General features: G+C 35.5%; 1 pseudogene across 1 annotated transcript; it reads right to left on the minus strand.

The window, feature by feature from the left end:
• Positions 1-898: 898 nt before the first annotated feature.
• On the minus strand, positions 899-8,229 carry LOC309866632 (olfactory receptor 4K3-like; annotated as a pseudogene). The gene is made up of 3 exons: positions 8,214-8,229; positions 1,805-2,016; positions 899-1,593 (listed from the first exon to the last, which is right to left on the minus strand). The product of its transcript is annotated as an olfactory receptor 4K3-like (transcript).
• Positions 8,230-11,810: the final 3,581 nt, after the last annotated feature.

Consider the following 11,810-nt stretch of genomic DNA (forward strand, 5'->3'; position numbering starts at 1 on the left):
ATACCTGTAACCACTTATTTTAATATTCTTACAAACTGTTTTTGATTAGTGTCAGTTTATTTAGGTAACATCCAATGAAGTAACCTCAAACATGGAAAACTAAATATGAAAACTACAGAGTACAAGGACTCATAAAAATCTGAGACCTAGATCTGGACCATCTAGTTTTCCACTGGCTTCCTATTCTATCCTCCAAATTGCCTTCTTTGTATGAAACAACAGTAGAATTTACCTGGAGATTAATGCTCTGTGTGCTTGTATTCTCCTTAGGGCACTTACTGCATATGCTAGCCTGTTAAATTTTTGGCAAATGGACACATATGGTAAGAACTAGAACAATAATGGTCTGTTACAATCTGTTCTAACTCGTAAAAACAAAACCATAATCATATCTTCACTTCAAAAACCACAGATTTGAACTTAAAGCTGACATAAATTGAGTAAACTCCTCATGGCATGGAATCAGTGATGCAGTGATGATTCTGTGACTAATAATGGACTGAATCAATCATGCTCACCTTCTTTCTCCTATTCTTTCCATGATATGGTAGGATCCTCCTCAAGTTGCATTTAAAATTTGAGGAAAAATAAGTGCTACAGGATGCTTTTTAAAATAATGCCTAAATAAGGGGGAAAAAACTACTTAGGAATTTTAATATATATAGTTGATTGTTTCAGGGAAGAAGAGATGAGCCTTAGAGTATTAGAACTAGTATCATATGAGATTTTGCACTGCATTTACCAGCTTTAGATCACCACATGAAGGTCCTCTAGTAGCAAAAGACTAATTGTGACAGAAACACAATAATAAAAGCATACACGCTTTGCAAAGGACATTAAGTATGGATTTGTGTTACAGCTTCACAGTTGTCTAAAAGACTTCCTTGGAACCCACATGTCAGTTCCTTAGCTTTTTCATGGCTTCCTTTACATCTTTATTCCTCAATGTGTAGATCATGGGGTTAAGGATAGGAGTAAAGACAATAAAAAAACACAGAAATAAATTTATCAGTTGGGAAGCTTTCAAAGGGCCAAATATAAATGAAGATTAATGGACCAAAGAACAGAACCAAAACAGTAATGTGGGCAGACAGGATGGAAAACGCCTTGGACATGCCACCAGAGGCTTGGTGGTGGACAGTAGCAAGGATAATAATGTAAGAAATGAGCAAAAGGAGGAAGCAGATAAGCGAGAGCAGGCCACTATTGGTGAGCACCAGGATCTCTAAAACATATGTGTCTAAGCAGGCAAGCTTGATCACAAGGGGAAGGTCACAAAAGAAATTATCTACCTTATTGGGTGCACAGAAAGGAAGATTGACAGTGAATGCCAGTGGTCCAGGAGACCCCCATTAAAATAGTGCACACCCTTGGGCTCATGATGGTCATGTAGTGCAGAGGTTTGCATATAGCAATGTATCTATCACAGGCCATGGCAACAAGAAGCACCATCTCACTACCCCCAAAAATATGCAAGAAAAATATTTGTGACATGCATCCCTGGAAGGTGATGGTCTTGTGTTCATTGAGGAAGTCTGCAATCATTTTGGGAGTGGCAAATGTAGCCGCATCAATAAAGGAGAGATTGCTAAGAAGAAAATACATTGGCCGGTGTGGGGGGGTGGCGCCTGGGTGGTTCAGTGGGTTAAGCCCCTGCCTTCAGCTCACATCGTGATCTCTGGGTTCTGGGATCGAGACCCACATCGGGCTCTCTGCTTGGAAGCCTGCTTCCCCCTCTCTCTCTGCCTGCCTCTCTGCCTACTTGTGATCTCTGTCTGTCAAATAAATAAATAAAATCTTTTACAAAAAAATACATTGGGGAATGTAAGCGAGAGTCTATAATTACTGTGAGGATGATAAGGATGTTTCCCAACACTGCAGCTCCATAAAACACCGAAAAGTTAAAGAAAAGGAAGAGTTGGATGTCCCGAGAACTAGAAAGCCTCAACAAAATGAATTCAGTAACCACTGATTTATTGCTCCATCCATTAACTGACTCTGGGCTGCTGAAATTATCTGCAAGAAACACAGATAATTAAAAAGGATAAGGAAACATGAAGATTCACAGACCTGTACCCCTGGGGCAAAAAATACATTATGTGTTTATTAAAAAATTTTTAAAAATTAAAAAAAGGATAAGGATAAGCATTTTACAACTTTGCAAATGGAGTAGATGCTTCAGTTCTAATAATTATAAAAATAATATAGTGAGACTATAGGACAATGATTATTCACATTACTATTAGGAATTGTTATTTTCCCTGTGGTCATTTACATAAGTATATGAATTGTTCTTTACTTTTGCACTTAATGAACTGGCATGAGGGGGAGAGAGAGAGGAAGAAGGAGGGAGGATAAAACAGAGATAGTTATCTAACACATAAGTCAAGATGGAAGGAAGGAGGAAGTTGAATATTTTCCTTTGTGTTGTAAAGTGTTTTTGTAGAAGTGTGCAAGATCCCCGTAATACCTTTAAAGACACAAACATTTTACTTATGCATTCAGATTATAAATTGCAGAAAATGAGCCTGGTGTCCTTTACAGAATCGTGAAGGGAGAGAAAAGGTAGGCCAAGTTACTTTAGTAAATGATAACAGAGAAAGGAGTGTGATGTGGCCATGTATTTGAGATATCTGCAGTTATAAGAGAGAAAAAAGTTAATTTGTAACAAGTCAAATTAGTGTGAGCAACAGATTGCATTCACTATTCTATATTAAAACAATTAAGTTTTATAGCAATGAACTTTGTAATTTAGCAGTGAAAAATTATCTTCCCAGAACCTCAGAAGCATAAATTCTTTTAAATCAAAAATAATTATTATTTTTAAAATGGGAAATTGATGCAAACAAGTATCACAGAAGGAGAACTACAAATAGCCAATAACCATTTGAAGAAATGATCAACCTCACTGATAACCAAATAAATAAAATTTCAGTGAAAAAATTATCCATCAACAGAAGAATTGATAAAGAAGATGGTACACACACACACACACACACACACACCACACACAATGGAATATTACTCAACCACAAATAGGATGAAATCATGCCATTTGTGACAATATGCATGGGCATAAGAGGGAATTATGCTATGTGAAATAAATCAGACTGAGAAATAAAAAACAAATGGATAAACAGGCAAACCAATAGTCTTTTAGTATCACAGCTGTACAATTTACTTTTTTCAATGTGATTTTTCTTTTAGAATAGTTTAATTCAGTACTAAAAATAGTCTGACTAGCTACCTGTTCATCAAATATGAGACTGAAAGCAATTTTAATTAGCATGCTTGCTGATTAAATTTATATTTGTACTAATTATGTTTGCTGCTGAATTTATAACCTCTTCTTTCTCTAATGATGTTACTATCACAATAACAAAAGTATTTTTCCAAAGCCTATCTAATAGAGTAATTGATGTAATTAATTCATTCAACAAATACTATAGGTTGCCTTCTCTGTACCGTGAGCTTTTATAGACTCTGGAGACAAAGCAATGAAAAAAGAAAAGAAAAGAAAAAGTGTTCAACCTTCATGTAGCTGGTGTTCTAAAGGGGGTAGAAGGGATGAGAGAAGCTATTAAAAATAAATAACATATACATGTATGTCAGTTAGTGACAAGTGCTATGGAAAAAACTAAGCAGAACAAAGATATATGGAATAACCAGGTGGTCAGAAAAAAGCTTCACTAGGTAGGTTATATTTTCTCAAAGATTGTGGGAAACTAAGAGCAAGCCTTGATACTAAGAGCAGGATAGCAAGAATGTGCAAGAACTTATTTAGATGAAATAAGCATTCTCTTGGGAAATGTCAGTATAATTTTGTCAGTTTTATTAGAAATTAAATGAATGGGACATTGGCTTTTAACTTTATTATGGAATTGACAAATGCATAATTATCTTTTCTACACAATATTCTACTTCATAGGCTTAAATACATCTACAGTTTTCAGGAACTATAAATTCAGTCTTACAATAAGGACATGCATTTTAAACTAAACTTTTTATTTTCTAGAATGAAATGTGGATATTACAAAAATTGCTTTACAAATTTTATATCTTCATATATATGTAATCTATAAGCAGATTTGAAAGGCAGTTTTATATAGTCTTGAATGAATATACTAATTTTATCATTCAAAATAAAATTGAAATGGTCTGTGCTTTCCAGGACAAATCCTTTCAAATGAAGCTCATACCCAAATATCAAGCTGGGAAGACCTCCCTGTGTAACATTTAGTGACAACTAGTCAGATTATTTATTTATTTATTTATGGCATGACTTTCAAATATTGAGTCCATTTAAAATATAAATATAAAAAATAATATAAAACTTGTTAATTACTGTTTTAATAATACCCCCATAGACTCGTATGCCTATTGAAACTTTTCTGTATCATTTCTCTGTGTATAAACACCTGACAAGAGGTTGCCAAGTGAGAAATGTATTAAAATAAAGGGATGCCTGAGTGGCTCAGTTGATTAAGTGGCTGCCTTTTGCTCAGGTCGTGATCCCAGGGTCCTGGGATCAAGCCCTGCATCATGTTCTCTGCTTGGCGGGGAACCTCCTTCTCTCTCTGCCTCTGCCTGCCACTCTGCCTGCTTGTGCGCTCGCTCGCTCTCTCTCTCTCTCTCTCCCTGACAAATAAATAAATAAAATCTTTAAAAATGTATTAAAACAAAGTTTTCTGATCTTAAGCCATCCCTGTTTATGTCTCGTTAGTTGTATTGAATTGACTTGGTTTAGTTCTAGATTTATAGGCAGAATTTCTCTAAAACCATCCTAAAAGGATTTTTTCCATATTAAGAGATAATCATATTTTTATTCACAGTTATGATATCAGCCAGTCTTCATAGGAAGACAGAGTGTGAAAATTTCTACAGTAAAATATTAATAGCACTTGTTTGAGATCAGAAAATCTGGACTTAGTTCCTGGCTCCACACTAACTCTTTGTAATAGTGTTTGTTCATTAATTCTCAATTATTGAGCATGTCAAGCATTGATACATATCAAGCATTCTATAGGCCTGCAGATATAATAATGATCACAACAGAGAGGATTCATGCCTTTGTGCCGTTCACCACAACTCTGAACTTTGTTGCAGCATACATTTAAAAGAGATATGTAAACTATGAAGTGGTAACTTAGTGTTGAGTGGGCATAATATTGTATTAAAAATCAGATAATAAAGTTTTACCTCTACTTGGTAAAGTCAATCTAAACAGAAAAATACCTGGTTCTGAGCAGATTAATAATCTAGGAGATTTTAAAAGACCAAAAAATAATGAGGCATATATCATCATGTGAGATACAAAAGAGCTGATGAAAGACATGGAGGAGAAAGAAGATAACTTCACAATAAATATAACCATATTTATACAAGGAAATTATCTTCTTGTCTCTGTATATAAGTAATTAAATTGGATAAAGGTTTTTGGATATGTCGGAATTGATTTAGTTGCCTTACATTATTACATGACTAATAATTCCATAAATATATACCGTACAAGAGAGTGCAAAAGAATAGAAGCTGGAAAATGTTCTCTCTCTCTCTCTCTCTCTCTCTCTCTCTCTCTATATATATATATATATATATATATATATATATATGGCATTCTGTACTTGTAAAATGCTGGGAAGAAAGAGCATCTGTTAATCATATCAACCAGAATTTTCTTAGTCAACTTCATACAAAGCACCATGCTAAGCACTTCATCCATTATCTCATTTCTTCTTACAACAGTGCTCCAAAGGAAATACTATTATTACCCTACACAGTAGAAACAGCTAAATCCTAGCAGTAAAGTTAGTGTCACAGGGCATAGCCAGACAGCAGGGGTTTGTGTATTCAAAACACACCTGTATGTCACTTAATTAGAGGCCTGATCACTGAGAATCTATCAGAGGAAGTCTGCCTGGTCATTAGAGTGACAGTTTTGTGTCCATTCTATTCTCTATCCTCATCTCTATTCTTTCAGATTTATGTATCAGTATGCTCACCTTACCTGGGCATCCCAATCCATCACCTGTGTTAGTAGTAAAAATAATCAGACGGTTCGATACTGTGTTTGATTTAGAATCTCATAAACAGACTCCAAATTCTTATGCTCAAGAGCCCATGTTCTCTTAATTCTAGTGATCACTTTAACCCAGAATCCCTTTAACTTTCTGAATGATGTCATGTGAACTAAATTTTTTACCTAATGTGATTATCTTCCACATACCAATTATGAGAGAAATTCTAGGGGAGTAATAACAGGTTGAAGAAGGGAAACCTCCAAACATTTTTATAAAGACTGAGTCACAAAGCCTCCAAAACCAAATATTTAAGTATCATACCACACACGCATACATCTTGGATAACCAGTACCATGAATTGCAATAGCTAATTAAAGAACTTCCTTTGTGAAGTGAAATCATCTTGCAGTGGGAGTTATTAACACAATTTCAGTTGCTTTTCCCAAAAACAAAATGGAACGGATTTTTAAAGTGTTGCCCATAATTACACATGAGGCATATATCACAAGGGGGACATTTAGTGATCCAGAAGCTTGCAGCAGCTACATTCACTCTCATTTAATAATCTTTCTCCCTCCATGTGGCTTCCTTTTTCTATACATTTTTTTTTTTCCAGGAAAGAGGGGGTGGGGGTGGGGCAGAGGAAGAAGGAGAGGGAAAGAAAGAATCAAGAGCAGAATCCATGCCAGCATGGAGCCCCCAACATAGCTTGACAGTCATGACCTGACCTGAAACCAGGAGTTGGACACTTAACCAACTGAGCCACCTAGGATCCCCTTTCCATGTGGCTTTCCACTGTTTAGAGTGACTGTGCCCATAAGTACTAGGTCACAAGTTCTGGAAAATGTAAATCTGACAATGGGCCTAAGAGAATTGAAATTTTGTTTTCTCTAATCCTTCACTTCTTTCTTTTCACAGAAATATTTATGATAAAGTTTTTTTTTTAACTCCATGCTATACAGTATGCCACCAAAACCCCCAAATTTTTCAGTTGTCATTGATCAGTATCTAACCATACAATAGAATCAGAAAGAAAGCTTAGTTGGACATAAGTGGGTAGAACTGTACACCTGTCTTCCTTTTGGACACTGTGGAAAGATACCTAAGAGCAGTTAGAAGGGCTGAAAAGGTCTACAGAGAAGAGCAGGTGACAGAAAGAAAATAGTTAATGTTGAGAAACAGAATAAATGCCCAGAAACTTTGATGAGTCTGAAGAGCCTTGACTTCTCTGAGTTCTTGACTAGTAGATTAAATTCCTTCTTGACAGCTTCTCTTTAATGTCTCATAGGTATTTCAGTTTTCTGTTTCCAAACCTATTTGTCCTTTACTCTGCCTCATGCCAGCTAATGGCAATTATGTCCTGTGATTATAGTCAAATATTTAGCTCCTTCCTTTTCCTTATTCCCTTTCTAAACCCTGCTTTACCTTCCCCCCAAATATTCCCAATTTATCGAATTATTTCCATCTTAACTCCCTGTCTAAATCTTTATTTTCTTTTCCCATTAAGTGTCTCAAAGGGCTTCTAATAGTCTCTGCCTTGTACTATTGACATTTTCCAGTCATTCCTCTAGAATGATCTTTAAAAATAAAAACAGAACTGGTCATACAACTTTAAAATGGTGAATGCATTCCATTGCTCTAGAAATAAAATCAGTGCCCTTGCCGAGTGCGTGTCATTTTACATTTCACATGTTAACCTCACCTCATGTTTTCTCACTCTGCTCAGTCACTAAACCTATGCTTTCATTTCCTGGAATACTCCTTTTCATATCAGTGAGTTTTGCTTTCTCTTTCTTCTATCTGAATATTTTTTCTCTGGCTCTTCATGTTCTATATCCTCATTTTTTAAAAAATGTGTATTAATTAGAGAACGTGAGCAAGAGAGCACAAGTGGGGGGCAGCAGAGGGAGAGGGGGAAGCAGGCTCCCCACTGAGCAGGGAGCCCAATATGAGACTCAGTTTCAGGACCCTGAGATCATGATCTGAGTTGAACGCAGACACTTAGCCAACTGAGCCACCCAGGTACCGCTGTGTCCTCATTTTTAAAGTATCAGATGAAATATCATTCTACAGAGCAGATTTATCTGCATACCCTTCCCTCTCTATATACTCCTCCTAATTTTGATTTTTTTTCATCTTGCAACATTATTTGCTACCCTCATAACACTCATTACAGTTTTAATTTTCACTTACGTTTGTTTGTGTACATGTTGCTATTTGTTTGTCCTCTCGACCCCAAGATTATAGGCTCCATGTGTGCAAGAACCAAATCTCTCAGACCACTGTTAAACTTGGCACATAACTTAGCAAATGGTAAATGCCCAAATAATCGTATTGATTCAGTGAGTAGCTGAATAGGTAATTGCCCGTGAGATGGTTACTTTTTATTTTTAAGAACTGCTATAAAGCTTTGTTGTTTTGAGAATATCACATAAATGGGATCATATGTGTTTCCTCTATATGCTGTTTTTTTTTTTAAACCAACATAATGCCTTTGAGATTCATTCCTAAGTCAATAGTTGCTTCCTTTTTATTCTGAGTACTATTCTAAACCAATTCTGGACTTGGCCATGTGTCTTGTTCTGTCCAGGAGGCTGCATTGCATCTCACAAATGAAAGGCCATGTAGAGAAAACTGAGGTGCCTTTGGCTGATAGTCAGATAGCTCCTACTGCCAACTTGCCAACCACCAAATGTGTGAGTGAGGTCATTGTTGATCTTCCAATTTCCAGACTTACCAGACAACATAGCAGAGATTATATATGCTGACCCACACCAGAGAAAGAACCCACTGGGTTTGTGAGCTAATATAAAATGCTTGCTGTTTTATTTGTTTATTTTTAAAATGCTTGTTATTTTCAATCAATAAATTTTGGAACGGTTTGATACCATTTTCTTCTAATTCTTCTTGCCACATCACTAAAATTCTAGCAGTAGTTAGATCCTTGGCTACTCAGTATCCTATTGTCCCCTTTATGGCTCCAGCTCTTACTAGTTTCATCCCCCTCTTTTGTGCTTCAGGCTAAGGGTGGCAAAAGTTCCTGCTGCTAGTTCCTGAATTCCTCATTGAATTCTGCCAGGACTTCTCTATATTGTATGTTATATTAAAAATCTCTGTCAAGTGTGCTTTCTATTTACTTTTGTGACCTTAATTTGTATACTTCTTGACGTATTCTAAAATTATCTCGGATTTCTTCATTCCATTAAAACTATTCCCATTTATCTTTTATTTTAGCTGCCTGCTCAAAACTTAGAAAAACTTGCAGAAAAGTGGCCTGCCAAGGTACTTCACTAAATAAAAGGCCTTTGGTAATTATATCATCCCAATGTGAGAAGAAGGTGCTGGAAATAGTTATGATATTAAATAGGATGTTTTCTCTGTATTGCATATCTGATTACATACTGAGTATATCCACTTCAAGTCCATTATGTACAATACTTAATCGTCATCTTCCCCATATTTTATATATAATGAATATTTTAAAAATTAGTGAATAAACTCCTCTTGAAGTGTATATCTTCCTGCTAGTTCCCTAAGCAAGAAATCTGAGAGTCAATGTTGATTCTCCCTTACCTTCAAATGCCGCCAATCGATAGGCTTATCTTTAAATACCTCTGAATCTGTTCAGTTATATCTGTCCAACCCTCATATCCCATTGCAGGGAATCCATTTTCTCTCTTAAAAAGCAGCATCCTTTACGAGTTTCATTGATATTTCCAAAGGTAATTATAGATAGATAGAGATAATTTATAAAAAACATAAATATATAACATCTCCTACATTTATATCATTAAACACAAATGGTAACACTCTTTGTACATGACTCTACATGCTGATTTTTCTGATAAATAATACTTTGTGGAGATATTTCCTATTTGTACATATATAATGCTGTAGTACTTTCTTTGAAAAAAAATATTGCCATTTGCAACAACATGGATGGATGTAGAGGGTATTGTGCTAAGTGCAATAAAAGAAAGACAAATACTATATGATTTCACTTACAAGTGGAGTCTATAAAAGTAAATGATTAAACAAAAAGCAGAAACATATTAATGAATACAAAGAACAAACTGATGGTTGCCGGAGGCGGATGAGGTGAGGCGATATGCATAATGAGTGAAGGGGTGTAGGAGGTACAGGATTCTGGTTATGGAATGAGTAAGTCATGGGGATAAAAGGTACAGCATCTGTAGTATAGTAAATAGTATTGTAATAGCACTGTATGGTTATAGGGGGTAGCTACACTACTAGTGAGCATACCATAACAGAGTTGTTGACCATGTTGTACACCTGAAGCTAATGTAATATTTTTTGCCAGTTACATTTCAATTAAAAAAATACTTATTATCTTTTATGGTTTCTGTGTGCTAAGAATTCAGTAATGGTTTGACTGGGCAGTTCCAGCTTAGGGTGACTCATTTTCATAAATTTACAATGAAAGGCTTGGCTGGGACTGAATGATACACTTCTCTGGCTGGGAGTTGGTGCTGGAGCTTGGAAAGAGGCCTCCATTCCTCTCCATAGACTTACTTGAGTGTCCCCATGATATAGTAAGTGACTTCATCCAGAGTAAGCAGTGTAAAGACAAAAAAGTTTTCTGTGATCAGATCTCAGAAATACCTCCTTGTGGTTAGTTTTACCATATTCTGTGGGACACACAAGTTGGCTCTAACTTGGTATGGAATGGACAAAAGAAAACATGAAAGCCAGGATATTCAGATCATTGGAGATTGGTTATCACAATTGCAGTATTTAATTTTGGCAGGAATGGGAGGCAATGGGTGCCTTAATATGCTACTGCTGGGTGTATAAATTGGTGTACTTCATTGAGGGGGTGATTTGATAGTGGCTAATAAGATTTAAAATGCACATATCTTTGCATATATTCTATGTCCACTGTAGCAGTGCTTTCAATGACAAAAAGAAAAGGAAAAAATAAATGTCTGTAAATAAGGGAGTAGATCAATAAATTATAGAATACTTTGGAGGATTTAAAAAGATGTGTGCAGATCTATAATTGGCCATAGAAAGATTTCTAAGGCACATTGTTAAGCCACAAACAGAAAGAAAATACTCTTCCATTTACACAAGAAGGAAAAAACACAAAAGCTGATTTTGTATGTTGCATATAAATGAATGGACACAAAAATCCATGGTAAACCTCTTGAAGGATAGTGTAAAAATTTTGGCAGTTACTTCTGAAAATGGTATGGAGTGGAGTGGAGGCAGTACCTTTACTTTGTAATATTTTGTCTTACTTGAATTTTTAACAAAATGTCTTTAACAATTTAAATATTTAAACTTGGTAACAGACTGACAACTTAAGATACCTCTTCTAGTAAAGAATATAGTGTTTAGACTTTACGATATCTATTTTAGCTTTCAGAGCCCCTTTCTGGTTTATAGATTTCTAATTGCTGCTACAATTTTGTTGATCTCAGATCAAGTCTTTAGAAATAATTAAGGGAAGAGGGCAAGGTCTCAACTTCAAGCCTTTTACTTATGTTGTTATAATGCATAGGAAGTGGCTGTTAGGTATACAGATATTAAAATATTGCCTCCCACTTAGCCTCAGTTTTATCATCTATAAAGTATAGATAAAATATAACACTGCCTACCATATAATACTACTGTGATCAAATGTGACACTGACAGTTGTTGGCACTTACTAGACATGCAAAACGTAGCCACTGTTAGTTTAGATCTATTCTACATTTCTTATCAAAACTAAAGCATTGTTTTGGTCAATATGAAGGATGTGACTGAATATATGCTAAGGAGAATGAA

The sequence above is a fragment of the Mustela nivalis genome (genome assembly GCF_964662115.1).
Source record: "Mustela nivalis genome assembly, chromosome: 6".
Lineage (NCBI taxonomy): Eukaryota > Metazoa > Chordata > Mammalia > Carnivora > Mustelidae > Mustela > Mustela nivalis.